This window comes from Prionailurus bengalensis, chromosome A2 (genome assembly GCF_016509475.1).
Source record: "Prionailurus bengalensis isolate Pbe53 chromosome A2, Fcat_Pben_1.1_paternal_pri, whole genome shotgun sequence".
NCBI lineage: Eukaryota > Metazoa > Chordata > Mammalia > Carnivora > Felidae > Prionailurus > Prionailurus bengalensis.
In genome coordinates this window covers 93,570,384-93,584,603 of record NC_057348.1, presented here as the reverse complement: position 1 = coordinate 93,584,603, position 14,220 = coordinate 93,570,384, and the positions used below count along the sequence as shown (strand labels likewise).

Below are 14,220 nucleotides of genomic sequence, written 5' to 3'. Positions count from 1 at the left end.
TATGTCTTGCTGAGCTCCAAAATGTCTCTTTTTCTTCTATTCATCTCCACCACCACGACTCTAGATCAGGGCATCATTATCTCTCACTTAGACTATTGCTATATCCTCCCAACTGACCTCCCTGTCTCTGCTCTCATACCTGCCCAATTCATTTTCATTTTGGCCAAAGGGATCTTTTTAAACCATGAAAGTTCATGTCACTCTCCTGTTTAAACTGTTCCATGGTTTGACAACTTCCTACTGCCCTTGGAATGAAATCCAAACACCTGTCACTCACAGCTCCACATAGTTCATCCCCAGCCTAACTCCCCCTACCGCCCCAACTCTTCTTCATCTTGGGGTTTTATACTTGCTAATGTTTATACCTGGAATGCTCCCTAACTCTAACCTCCTCCTCTCATTTGAATGACAGGCTTCTTTTCATCTGAGTCTCAATTTAAATGCCATCTCAGAGAGACTTCCAGCTTACCCATTTTCAAGCAACCTTGCTCATTTATTTTTTCACAAAGCCTTGCTTGTTTCCCTCCTTGTATTTCCCACAATTCTGATTGCATACATTTGTATTTTGCTTTCTTGACTCTCATCCCTTGCCCCTCCCTCTTCATTCCAGATAAGAGGACTGAAATGCTGGTTGGGATAAGACACTGGATGCTGTAGCCATGCCCCTCCTTTCTCCCTTCCTTTGGAAGCCAGCTTGTCTACTGAGTGTGTATCTGTCTGCCTGCCCTTGTCAGGAGTTTCACAAGAACAAGCCTGTGCTAGTTCACTGCCTGTGGCTGAGTGTGAAGCCCAGTTCAGGCCTAAAGTATTAGGAACCCTACTGTGTGATGGTACAACTAAGCTATGACCACAGCAACTCCATCAGAAAGAACGCTGACATTTTGATCTAGATCTCAATATCTTTGGACATCAGGTAGAGAAGAGAGGGGTGCTATATTGACCCATATAAATACAAATATCTCTTTACTGAAATGAATGGAAATCTAGGCCTGTGGCATTTCAATCTTCTTAAGAAATGGTATCCTGACTTTAAACCATACACATGTTAGTCCTAATAAGTGGGGGGGGGGGGGGGGGGGGGGATGACTAACAAAATAAAATAAAAGCAGAGATGTTCTGATTACAGTAGTGATTATATTCATTACTACTTTTTAGGTAGCAAGTAACAGGAAGCTCAATTCAGGTTAACAAGCAATAAGAAAAATTCATTGGTTCACATAACTGAATATTGGGGAATTTATCCTCATCAGGGAGAGGCTAATCCTAGATCGAATGACTATGACCAGTTCCCAGGTTTTTTCTATTTCTTGGCTCTGCCAAGAGCTCTGAGTAGCTCAAGATGGGAAAAAGAAACTGTACTACAAACAAATAATGTTTAAGAGACCTCTGCCCTTGTGGTTCAAAGATGGCTACCAGAGATTCCTGGAGTTACTTGTTTTCACTCGTGTCCAGCAGCAAAGAAAGCATCTCTGTCAGTACCGTTTGCCAAAACATATATTTAAAATTTTTTAAATGTTTTCTTTCTCTCTAGCAGCATGGGCAAAATCTCTTGGATTGAATCATGTGTTATCTTGAACTAATCAATTCTATAGTCAGAAACATCAGATTCCAGGTCTTACATGCAGAGCAGAGATGGGATCAACCACTAAAAGCATGTGACTGAGAATAAGCTGGGGGTATTCTTGCTGGAGAAAGTGAAGAATAGGTTTTGAATGGAGGCAACCAATCAATGTCTGCATAAGCCTAAGAGGCTTGAATAACTGTAGCCTGATTTACAGCCCTTCTGTGTGGATTCAATCTCTTATAATATATAACCCCCCTCTCTATATTCCAGAGTATTTCTGATCTTCCTTTCTTCTCCTCTTTCTTTCTTCTTTCTTTCTTTTTTTCTTTCTTTCTCCCTCCCTCCCTCCCTCTCTTTCCTCCTTCCTTCTTCCCTTCCTTCCTTTCTTTCTTTTCTTTTTTCTTCCTTCCTTTCTTTCTTTCTCTTTCTCTCTCTCCCTCCCTCCCTCTCTCTCTCCCTTCTTTCCTCTCTTTCTTTCTCTCTTTCTTTCTAACTGAATTGGCCAGGATAAACATCTGTGCCCATATAGTTGTCCTATTTACAAGGCCCTAGGGGAGCTCTTTGGAATAGTTTAAAATTTTTAAATTTTAAGAAAATGTGTACTAAATATGGGAAGGAAAAAGACCCATTTCACAGGACAAATGTAAAAGACTAGCCACAGTGTTTATCACCCATGCCAAGTTCTAAAGTGCCAAATGAGCAAAGGCTTAGAAAAACAAATGCAAGAGACCAGGGTCTTCAACTGGGGGATTGGAGGTATGTGGTCTCCCTGGGGCCCGGGTGGGGCAGAAGGTGGGGGTGAGTGGCCATGGATTGTTTCAGATAAACATTCCTAAAATGGAATGACCCAAGAAAGCTCCTGTGGTCAAGGCTAAATTAGGCTGTCTCTCCTTTCCTCTCTCCTGGGCTTTTATCACCTGATAATAAAAAGGACTACCTCACACTCATCCCAAACCTACTAAGTCATTGCCTGGGGTGGAAAAACCTTTAGGGTGCTCAAGAAAGGGTGAATGAAATGACTCTAATGATAGGGAAACTAATCCTTTTGCAAGTCAGATAGACTCCAATTCTCTGCTTTCCACAAAGGGAAGGATAAGAGTTGTCAGATGAGAGATTACTAGAACTAATCTTGATGATAGATTACCATGTTATTTTTGGCATATAACTGAGAAGAATTCAAGGAATTGAGTCCTATTACTGAAACAAAACTCTAACATTCCTATTTATTTATGTAGGTGAAGAGTTTCTCAGCACTTGTTCTGATCTACACATCTTACATTGAGCATTGATGCCTAAGCCTGTTTTTTTTTTTTAGAGTTTATTTTTTTTTATTTTTTTTTTATTTTTATGAAATTTATTGACAAATTGGTTTCCATACATGCCTAAGCCTGTTATATCGATTCCTGGATACCTGGGGCTTTACTCATCTCACTAAAGAACTGCAATCCCAATACAATTTTACATTTCATGTCTAGTAATTATTCATCAATACTTATAATACATTTATGCTATTTTGAGAAATTGTGTAGACTTTTCTAACACTTAGGACCTTATGGTCACAGAAAAATTTTTAATGATTTCCTTTTATTGACATATTTTCATTACATAGAAGCATGTTACTCATGAAATATTTTAAAGTATAAAAATATATTAGGAAATGGAATGGAAATATAATTTCAAGAAGAAAAACAAACAAAAGACAATTTCCTATGGGTAAAGAAGAACTTATTTACGTATACTTAAAATGTGTGATAGGGCATCAAATCACTATAGTATTTAGATTCTACTAGATAGTTATCAAATAGTGATGTGACAGTTTATTTTTAAATGTCATTATGTATAATGTGTTGGAATTTATATGTATATTTGCAACTCTTTCAGTATCATGAAGAATTTTAGGCACTAACTTAGAAATGTAGTGAGAAATTTACTGCTTCTTAAAATATTTTTAGGAGTACTTGAGTGCAAATGACTAGAGACAATGAAAGGAGAAAATTATGTTAGACAAGAAAATGAGCAAGGAAAGAACAGGCCCACTGTTGAGACTGATGGCACAGTGAAATATGATGACAAAGGACCTGTCTGTGCACATTTGCTCTTGTGTCCTTTATCAAAGTGAAAGATCTAACAAAGAATGATTGAATGGACATTGGTAAAGGGGAAGAGAAGTTCAAGATGGAAAAAGAAATTGTAAGAGTGTACCCCATCTCCCCTGGGTAGTAAGAATAATAAGGATTTAAATCAGCCAGAATTGGGGCAGCTAGGTAGCTCATTTGGTTGAGCATCTAACTCTTGGTTTCAGCTCAGTCATAATCTCAGACTCATGGGATTGAGGGGCACCTGGGTGGCTCAGTTGGTTAAGTGTCTGACTTCAGCTCAGGTCATGATCTCAAGGTTTGTAAGTTCGAGCCCTGCATCGGGCTCTGTGCTGACAGCTCAGAGCCCGGAGCCTGCTTCAGATTCTGTCTTCCTCTCTCTGTCCCTCCCTTTCTCGCATTCTGTCTCTCTTTCTCTCAAAAATAAATAAACATTAAAAAAATAATAATTTAAAGTCTAGGGTCATGCGATCAAGCCCTTCATGGGGCTCTGTGCTGGTAAGCATGGAGCCTGCTTGAGATTTTCTCTATCCCTTTGTCCCTCTCCCCCACTTGTGCATGTGCTCTCTCTCTAAAATATAAAAATTTTAAACAATTAAATCAGCATGGATTGACTTCAGAATTCAGACTCTGCCACTTCTCATCTATGTGACCATGGGCAAGATGCTTAAGCCCCTCATGTGTATTATGGGCATACTGTGACACAGGTTAAATTTTATAGAATGTAAAGTGCTTTGCTCAGAGTCAAGCATGACAATACATAAATAGTGGCTATTGTAATTATGTAGCTGTGGGCTTTGGAGCAACTTATCCACCTTGAGCTTCACTTCCCTCCTCTCTACCACAGTTATAATAACATCTACCTACTAGGATTACCGTGAGGATTAAACTGATAATAAACCCGAGAACACTTATAATATAAAGAAGGCATTCAGTAAAATTAGTTCTTTCCCCACTTCTTTCTCTAGCTTCCTATTGATTTAGACAATTCTATGGACCCCTGATGGGACATGATGAAAAACAATCTATTTCCAAATACTAATTTATAAAATACTATATTACTTTCATTGTGTCTACTGGTAAAGAGACTAAATCTGAAATGATTCTTTTTCTTGTTGATTAAAGAGACCAAGGTCTCATATTACAAATGACCCTACCCTTATAGATATGACCTTTCTGCCTTACTAGCAAATCTCATTAATGACAAAATTATTCTCATGAAATTGTGAAAGGCAAATATGTTGCTGATCTATGACCACATAATCAATCCTCTCATAAAAAGGACTTCCTCACAAAGAAAAAAATTCCTCCCAAGTGTTTCCTTTTCTCTTATGAATGAAAAGATAAAGCATTTATTAATTTGTGGGAATAAATGTTGTTTATTAATGTGATTCACTTATTTTAGACAGCACCAAATATGGCCTCTCTTTGTAGTTTTGATACAAAACAAAGCCTGGTTAAGATGAGCCAGGATGCCGGGAAAGGAATTGGGGAACCAAGTTTAATGGAAAAGGCAGGGAAGGTGTCTAAAACCACTTCCTCCACTTTAAACTGTATGATAATGTCTATTCAGCTGTTTTCAGAAATAGGCTGCCAAGTTGTTGTTCCCCGTTGAGGGGAGGGGTGTAGTGACCCTGAAGAGTCAAAATGCATAGGAAGGCTCCATAGCGGTCAGGATCCCAGCAGGAAACAAATGTCACACTCCGAATGAGTGAAAGAAATATGTTTGAAGCAGGATAGTAGGTATGTGGGCATCCATTATACTAGTCTGTCTATATTTGTCCATGTTTGAAATTGTCTATGGTGAAATATATAAAAACAAAGAGAAGAGTGTAACAGACAGACTAATCAAAGTCATGTAAAGCTGTGGGCAGGAATTAAAAAAGAACAAGGGAAGGTGAAGTCTCTGTCTTTTGCTTCCACCCCCACCTCCACCCCTTGGAGTGGCAACAATGGGAAATGCTAGAACAGCAGTTTGAAGGCACAAGGGAAAGAACCCAACTCCTGGCACCCAGGAAGACCAGAAACTCTAGGAAAGGGCCACTTCTCAGGAATTGTGGCCTTTGGTGGCGGAATGCAGCTGCTGGCAACCAAGGCCCAGCACATAACTCTGCAGCTCAGTGCAAACTGACAAAAGCAAGAAATGAAATGCTGTTAAAGGTCCCAAATTATAAAGCTTTAGCTTTTCTTCCACAGTCTCTCTTCCTTCTCTCTTGACCACTCATGGTTTTAAATATTTCAATTGAAAACCTTTCTAAATGAAGAAAAATTAGAAGTTTAAATTATTAACATGAATTTTGCCATTTACAGTGTACAATATTTATTTATTTATTTATTTATTTACTTATTTATTTATTTTTGGTTTACTTACTTACTTACTTAAGCAATCTCTACATTCAACATGGGGCTCAAACTCAAAACCCGGAGATCAAGAGTTACATGCTCTTCCTACAGAGCCATCAGGCGCCCCTACCATGTGCAATGTTCATTTTAGATGCAACATGAGAGCATTTAACACATGCAGGATCACTGAAACGAAACAATTTGTATTTCATAGTTTGTATGTACATATGTATTTTTTTAATTAGAAAAATATAAACACTGCACAAAAGTAACCCGTTTGTTTATTTCACTTCTTTATATACACACATTGTACTGACACTGTGCCTTTGGCTTACTGATGAGCAAAGAGAAACTAAAAAGAAAAGCAACTGTGGATTGTCCTATCTTTCTCTTTCTTTCTATGGCATCACTTTTAGTGTAAGTGGTTGGCTAATACAGTGAAGTAACATGAGTAATAAAGGATATGGTAAGAGTTCTTTGGTTGTTTGTGTTTCTTAGAATGGTATTCATTACCTTTTTTCTGAATTTGAAGCAAATTTTAGTTCAAATGGAAGGAGGCATTTTAGGGTTTAATCAGTCATGGATGTGATATGCTTTACCTTGTACTTGCATTGAGTCTCACTGAACTCCACAGATGTACAGGAATCCTATTATCATGGGGCACTGGAGATGCTATATGCAAATGGTGCAACCAGAAATGGCAGAAACATATAATGCATATCTCCTCTGTTCATGTATCAGACCTCACTAACAAAACACATGTTCAAAGATAGAATTAGGAATTTCAAAATTGTGTCAGCAAAGCATTAAGTCAAGTATGGGACCCTTCTCAGCATGTGGCCCTATTGACTACACAGGTTTCACACTCTGCTGCCAACCCCATGACCAGGCAAGGAAGGAGCCAGGGTATCAGTCCCTTTTATTCTAGTTGCCCCACCTCCCATAGGTATCCTCACTGGTGGATCCTGTTAGAAAGCAAGGGATCCAGGGATGCATACAAGGAGAATAGTCTCCTGAGTTACAGACTAGGGGAGAGAGGGTGGAGACGGGGTCTGGAGGGACAGACAGAATACCCAAAACAGACTGCTAGCTCTCATATCTCTTTCCAAAAATTGCAGTTCCTACTTAATTCAGCTAAGATAACAAGGACCAGGTGGGCCCCAGGTGTGGCTCCAGATGTTTATGGGGGCTTACACTGATGCAGTTTTGTGAGCCCTCTACAAACATTAATTAGTTAAAAGTGCAAATATAAACTCAGTATAAACTGGCTATTTATTTAGAATGAGAAAAGAAACCACAGTAAAATATTGGAGCTTGAAAGGTTCGAGTCCTCTTCTTCTGAGGTCTCTAGGAAATATACCAAAAATGTCCTACACAGACATGCTTCCTTATTGCACCCTGGATTCCCCTCCCCTCCTAGAACACTCTACAACTCCAAGCAACTCCCACCACTCACAGGGGCCTGGGGAATTGAGGAGCCTTGAAGATTAAACTTTATTAGCTTTATGATAAATTTCTCTGTAGGCCCCAAAACCTAGAACATAGAATTAAATGACTGTGGAGCAGAAGCATTTCCCAGCGGGCAAAAATTGTGGGCCCTTGAGCCATGATGTGACTCCTTCCCCTATTACACATGCCAGAGGCAATGAGCACAGAGTTTGGGCTCCTCTGATCTAATGCTTTTTCACTGTAGTCAGGAAATTCCATTAAGGTTCAGATACACTATATAGGAAACTGAGGAGGTAGTGGATAGTCATGGCCACTTCTTTGCATCCTTTATTTATTATCTATCGCTTGCACTGCTTGTTGGCTAAGTTGGAATAAGCCAAAGGGAAAACAATGTTAGGACTCATTGTTCTTGGTCACCTTCAAATCCTGACCAGACTCTGTGGCCTAATCAACAGGTTCTTCTGTAGGCATAAAATATTATTGGGCTTTTGTCATAGCAGCCAAGGCAACAGTAGGGCCCATTTAGATTCAGAAAAAAAAAGAAGCAACAGTTCAATTAGATAAAAGGGTTGCTCTGGATACAGTCCTGGGGTCTGCACAGGAGCCCAAGGGAGGAGGGAAATAGGTGTATGAGGACAAAAGAAAGGAATTACAGGTATATTTAGGAAACTGCAAAGACGATAAAGAAAGATTTCAAACTTTGCTAGGGCCCTGGGGTTGGTGAACTCACTATTTGCTATTGATAAGCATGGGGGAAGCTGCTGATATCCGAACTAAGAACGTGGGCTTAACGTGAAAGCATTTGATCTAAATAAAATAGCACTTAAGTCCATAAGTTCAAATCTTGATCTTAGTGTTTCAAAGCTATTAGACTTTGGTCAAGAAACAACTCATTCTCTCTGTGCCTCAGTTTTCTCATCTGTAAGATGAAGGTAAATTACATTAAATTACATTATGTCGAGTCACAACACATTATCTTATTATGTTGTATTATATGGAGCTCACCTCATAGTGTTGTGTGAGAATTAGATAAGCAAATCCTTACAAACACCACCACTTATAATAGTTCTTAGTACATGTGAGATAATAGAAAATATCTATATTGGTCTCTGCCCACAGTTCCTGGCACAGAGTTCCTAAAATCCTTGCAATTTCCTAAGTGATAAGGGCATTAGGAACATCTTCTGTTCCACTATTTGGTCTTTGACCACAATTCCTGACACAGAGCTCCCACATCCCTTGAAATGTCTTGGATGATGGCAGTGTATTTTTGTTGTTGTTGTTCTAACAAGGTGACTCTTAGCGGGCACCTGGAGGGCAAGCTGGTCACCGGAAGACCGAGCCACAATTAGAAGCTTGGATTGTCAGCCTACCTTCTAGTCTCTAGAGAAGGGAGAGATCTGAACATGAAGTTAGTGATTGTTCATGCCTCCATGATGAAGCTTCCATAAAAATCCCCAAAGTACAGGGTCTATAGAGCTTTTAGGTTGGTGAACACATGCAGTGCTGGGGGAAGACATGGAAGCCCCATGCCCCTTCCTCCATACCATGTCCTCCCTGTCTCTTCCACCTGGATGCTCATTTGTATCTTTCATCATATCCTCTAATAAACTGGTAAACAGAAGCAAGTGTTTTCCTGAGTTCTTCGAGGTGTTCTAGCAAATAACTGAATCAAAGGGAGAGGAGGACCTGGGAACCTGTGGAATCTGAAGCCATTTCCAGGTAGATAGTGTCAGAATTTATTTAACTTGTAGGACACCCAGCTGGTGTCACAGAATTTCTTGGTGGGGGGAAAACTCCACACATCTGGTGTCAGAAGTGCTGTGAGTGAGGTAGTAAGTAGTGTGAGAGTAAAAGATACACAAGAGGAGTGGTATAGCTTTTTCTTACACATTACACAATTAGTGCTCAATAAAAGTGAGAAATTATTACTATGAAAAATGGTTCCAAATATAGCACTTACACACATTTGGGCAATATTTAAAGCTGTACAATTTTTGAAACAGATGAGGAATTTGATCCATTTGTTTTTATTAAATAATTTTACAAAAATTATCATTTTGAATGGATGGATGTTTTCACATTTAATCTCTTGCCAAAGTTAAGTATTGTAAAATTTTCATTAAGAAAACACAGTCACTTCTTCTTTTAAAAACAAACAAACAAAACACAATAATTTCTGAACTTTTCTCACCAAAAAGCAGAGGTACACTTTACCTCTTCATACCTTGCAGGTAATTTTTCCTGGCCCACCATTCCCAGACACTGAGGAAATATTTTATTTTCTTTTTTAACTTTAGTCAATTTATATACTGACATATGGAGATTAGATGGAATAGCAGATTCCGCTGAGCAAAGAGCTAGCTGCGTTCTTTGCTCAAGAATGGTAACTTTAGCTTAGAATCAAGTTTGAGTAAAATAATTTAGAAAATGTTAGGGAGGTTTGCTTATCAGTCTTGTTTGATTCTAGAGGTTGAGTTGAAATAAAACTGCAAGAGTGAGACTTTCTCGATTCTTATACACCTCTAAGCAAGCACATCACATAACCTCCTTGACTTCCATGTCCTTATTCACTAACGGATAATGGGGAAAGTGTTGCCTCACTTCACCCCCAAGGTTTTTGTGAGGATTAAAAGGAAAGAATTGTTTTAAAAAACTGAAAATGCATAGCTGCATGCAAAAGAATGAAACTGGACAACTTTCTTACACCATACACAAAAATAAATTCAAAATGGATTAAAGGCCTAAATCTAAGTCCCCAAACCATGAAACTCCTAAAAAATATACAGGTAGTAATCTCTTGGACATCAGCATTAGCAACGTTTTTCTGGATATGCCTCCGTAGGCAAAAGAAACAAAAGCAAACTATTGGGACAACATCAAACTAAAAAGCTTCTGCACATCAAAGGAAACCATCAAGAAAACAAAAAGGCAACCTAGATACGAAGTTAATATTGAAAATATATAAAAAACTCATACAAACCAGCACCAAAAAATAATAATGATAATAACCTAATTAAAAATGCTCAAAAGACATGAACAGATACTTCTCTAAAGAAGACATGCTGATGGCCAACAGACACACTAAAAGATGCTCAACATCACCAATCATTAGGTAAATGCAAATCAAAACCACAATCATACTAGTCAAAATGGCTGGTATCAAAAAGACAAACAATGGCAAGTGGTGAGAAGGATGTGGAAAAGAGGGAATTCCCATAAACTGTTGGTGGGAATGTAAATTAGTGCAGTACTATGGAAACAGTATGGAGGCTCTTAAAAAAAAATTAAAAATAGAAATACCATATGATCCACTAATTCTACTGCTGGGTATTTACCCAAAGAAAATACAAACACTAATATGAAAAGATATATACATCCCTGTGTTAACTGCATCATTATTTGCAGTAGCCAATATATGGAAGCAACCTAAGTGACCACTGATAGATGAGTGGAATAAGATATGGTATACATATATACAATGAAATATTACTCAGCAATAAACAAGAATGAGATCTTGTCATTCGCAACAACATGAATAGACCCAGAGGGTATCATGCTAAGCAAAATAAGTCACACAAATAAATAAGTCAGAGATATGATTTCACTTATATGTGGAATCTTAAGAAACAAAACAAATAAACAAAAATAGACTCATGAATACAGAGAACCAACTGGTATTACCAGAGTGGGGGGAGTGGAGAGATGGGCAAAATAGGTAAAGGGTTTTAAGAAGTACAAACATCCAGTTATAAAATAAGTAAGTCTTGGGGATGAAAAGTATAGCATAAGAAGTATAGTCAACAATATTGTAATAACATTGATTAGTGACAGATGGTGAGCATCGTGTAACTTACAGAATTATTGAATCACTGTTGTACACCTGAAACTAAATAACATTTTATGCCAACTGCACAATTAAAAAAAAAAAAAGCACTCTATAAATGCAAGAATTTACTCAAAAAACTTTTTCTTACCCAATTTCTTTTTTGCATGTCATTCAACAGCAGGCAGACTGGATTATGTCAGGAGCAACAGTCCTGAATTAATCTGATTCACGTCTTTAAAGTGCTCTTACCAATATCTATAAAAGAAAAATCAATTTGATTAATCAACTGTAATTCTTTTTTTGGGACGGTGGCAATTTTAAATATAGTTTTATCTAAGACATTGCATTTTCCACTTAACAAGAGAGTGTTTATTAAGTGCAATGTCATTTCCTTTCCCAGTAACATATTCCAAATTCAAGTATTGAGAATGCCCAGTTTATTTACTATAGCAGCTCGACTTAAATTTTATTCATTTTTAATGTTTTATTCATTTTTGAGAGACAGACTGTGAGCGGGGGAGGGGCAGAAAGAGGGAGACACAGAATCCAAAGTGGGCTCCAGGCTCTGAGTGGTCAGCAGAGCTCGATGAGAGGCTTGAACTCACTGACTGTGAGATCGTGACCTGAGCCGAAGTCAGACGCTTAACCGTCTGAACCACCCAGGCACCTCAACTATACCAGCTTGACTTTTAAACTGCCATGGACTTTGCTATGAATTTGGGTCCTTCAAGTGTTTTGTGTGGAGCAAGGCTAGACCTATTCTCAGGTTAGCAACCTCTTCAATGGTGAGCCTAGAGGAGGCACCATCTGAAGGAGGAGCTCCACCACCAGGAAAGCCCCCAGGCATTCCTCCAGACATGCCTCCTGCCTTGCCTCCTGCATTCTGGTACAGCTTGGTAATGAAGGGGTTGCAGACTTTCTCCAGCTCTTCCTGCTGATGTTCAAATTCTTCCTTCTCTGCAGTCTGGTTTTTATCAAGTCAGTTGATGATTTCATTACACTTGTCAAGAATCTTCTCTTTGTTCTCATCGTTGATTTTGCCCTGAGTTTTTTCATTTTTCAACAATTGCTTTCATGTTGAATGCATAAGATTCAAGCAAGTTTAAACTCACAGGCATACTTCCTTGCCCCTCTGTGGCATTCCTCAGATTCAAGTCACTTTTGATACTGATGCTAATGACATCCTCAATGTCTCTGCTGTGGATAAGAGCAGGAAAAGAGAACAAGATTACCTTCAATGGCAACAAGGGCCTCTTGAGCAAAGAAGGCATTGAGTGCATGGTCCAGGAAACTGAGAAGTATGAAGCTAAAGATGAGAAGCAGCAGAACAAGGTGTCTTCCAAGAATTCACTTGAATCTTCTGGAGTTCTCTATTATTCATTAAAAATAAATGAGGCCTGGCCAATAACAGGTACTGAATAAATGTTTGTTGAATGAATTCAGAAGTGCCATAACTTAAAACATTTGATAAGATTCCACTTGCAAGGCTGTTAAAAGTCAAAACAGTGGCTAAAAGAACCCTGTTACTAGGGAAACACAATTTTTTTGTGAAGAGAGAGTTGAATAAGAATAAGAACCACAGTGTAGTAGTAAATGTTCTTCTGGCAGAATCAATCACTGTGGTGACTACCAACATTATTTAGCACGTCTATTAAAAAAAGAGTGCAAGGTAAAAGTAAAAATGTGAAGATGGTGTTAAACTCTTCATTGTTATATATTACAGCATAATGTTGGACCAAAAAATGCACATACATTTCATAAAATCTGTGAGAAACCAGGACATTTGCAATGTGCACAGGCATAGAATAGTGAATCTCTGAGGGTGACAGTGATAAATAATCTCAAATAATACACTGAAGACCTAGAAAAGGGTTAAAGGAGTCATTATGGAAGATACTGGTAATGCTGGCTATAACTCATGAAGAAGGTTGAGAAACAAAAAGACTTGTCCTTTTTTGGGGGGTTTTCTTACATTGTCTTAGCAAGGACTATCTTCTACCATCTGTCTTCAATATTTGTTTCCACATTTTGTAACTTTGATAGCATTTTTTTTCTTTTCTTAAACAGCTTTATTGAGATACAATTCTCACATACCACGTAATTCACCCATTTAAACGTGTACTATTCAATGGGTTTTTGTATATTCACACAATTGTGCAACCACTAGCACCACTTAATTCCAGAACATTCTCATCACCCCTACAAAAAACTCCTACCTATAAGCAGTTGCTCCCTATTCTCTCTCCCCACAAGACAACCATTAATTGACTTTCTACCTCCATAAATTTGCCTATTCTGGACATTTCACAATTCTGGACACATACCATATGTGGTCTTTTGTGATTGGCTTCTTTCACTTAGCATAACATTTTCAAGGTTCATCCTAATGCAGCATGTATCAGTATTCCACTTCTTTTTATTGCTGAGCACTATTCCATTGTATGGATATACCATACTTTATTTATCCTTAGATAAGTTGATATAAGTTGACAGTCAGAAATTTGGGTTGTTTTCACAATTATAAATGCTACTGCTATGAACATTTGTGTACAAGTTTTTGGGTGGAGATATGTTTCCATTTCTCTTGGGCATGTACTTGTGAGTAGAATGACTGGATCATACAGTAACCCTCTATAAACTTTTTTTTAATTTTCTTTTTTAATGTTTATTTATTTTTGAGGGAGACAGAGAGAGAGGGAGGGAAGGAGGATGAGCAGGAGAGGGGCAGAGAGAGGGAGATACAGAATCTGAAGCAGGTTCCAGGCTCCAAGCTGTCAGCACAGAGTCCAACACAGGGCTCAAACTCACAAACCAGGAGATCATGACCTGAGCTGAAGTCGGTGCTTAACTGACTGAGTCACTCAGGTGGCCCTCAACTTTTTTTTTCTTAAAGTTTATTTACTTATTTTGAGAGAGACAGAGAGAGTGCTAGCAGGGGA

The 14,220-nt window shown here is 38.3% G+C and overlaps 1 protein-coding gene across 1 annotated transcript in view; it reads right to left on the bottom strand.

Moving 5' to 3' along the window:
• The window catches only part of CDK14 (cyclin dependent kinase 14), a 605,513-nt gene extending 593,989 nt beyond the window's left edge, over nucleotides 1–11,524 (bottom strand). The window contains exon 1 of the mRNA XM_043588815.1: nucleotides 11,430–11,524. The gene's annotated coding sequence lies outside the window, so the exon portion shown is untranslated. The remainder of the gene's footprint in view (nucleotides 1–11,429) is intronic.
• Nucleotides 11,525–14,220: the final 2,696 nt, after the last annotated feature.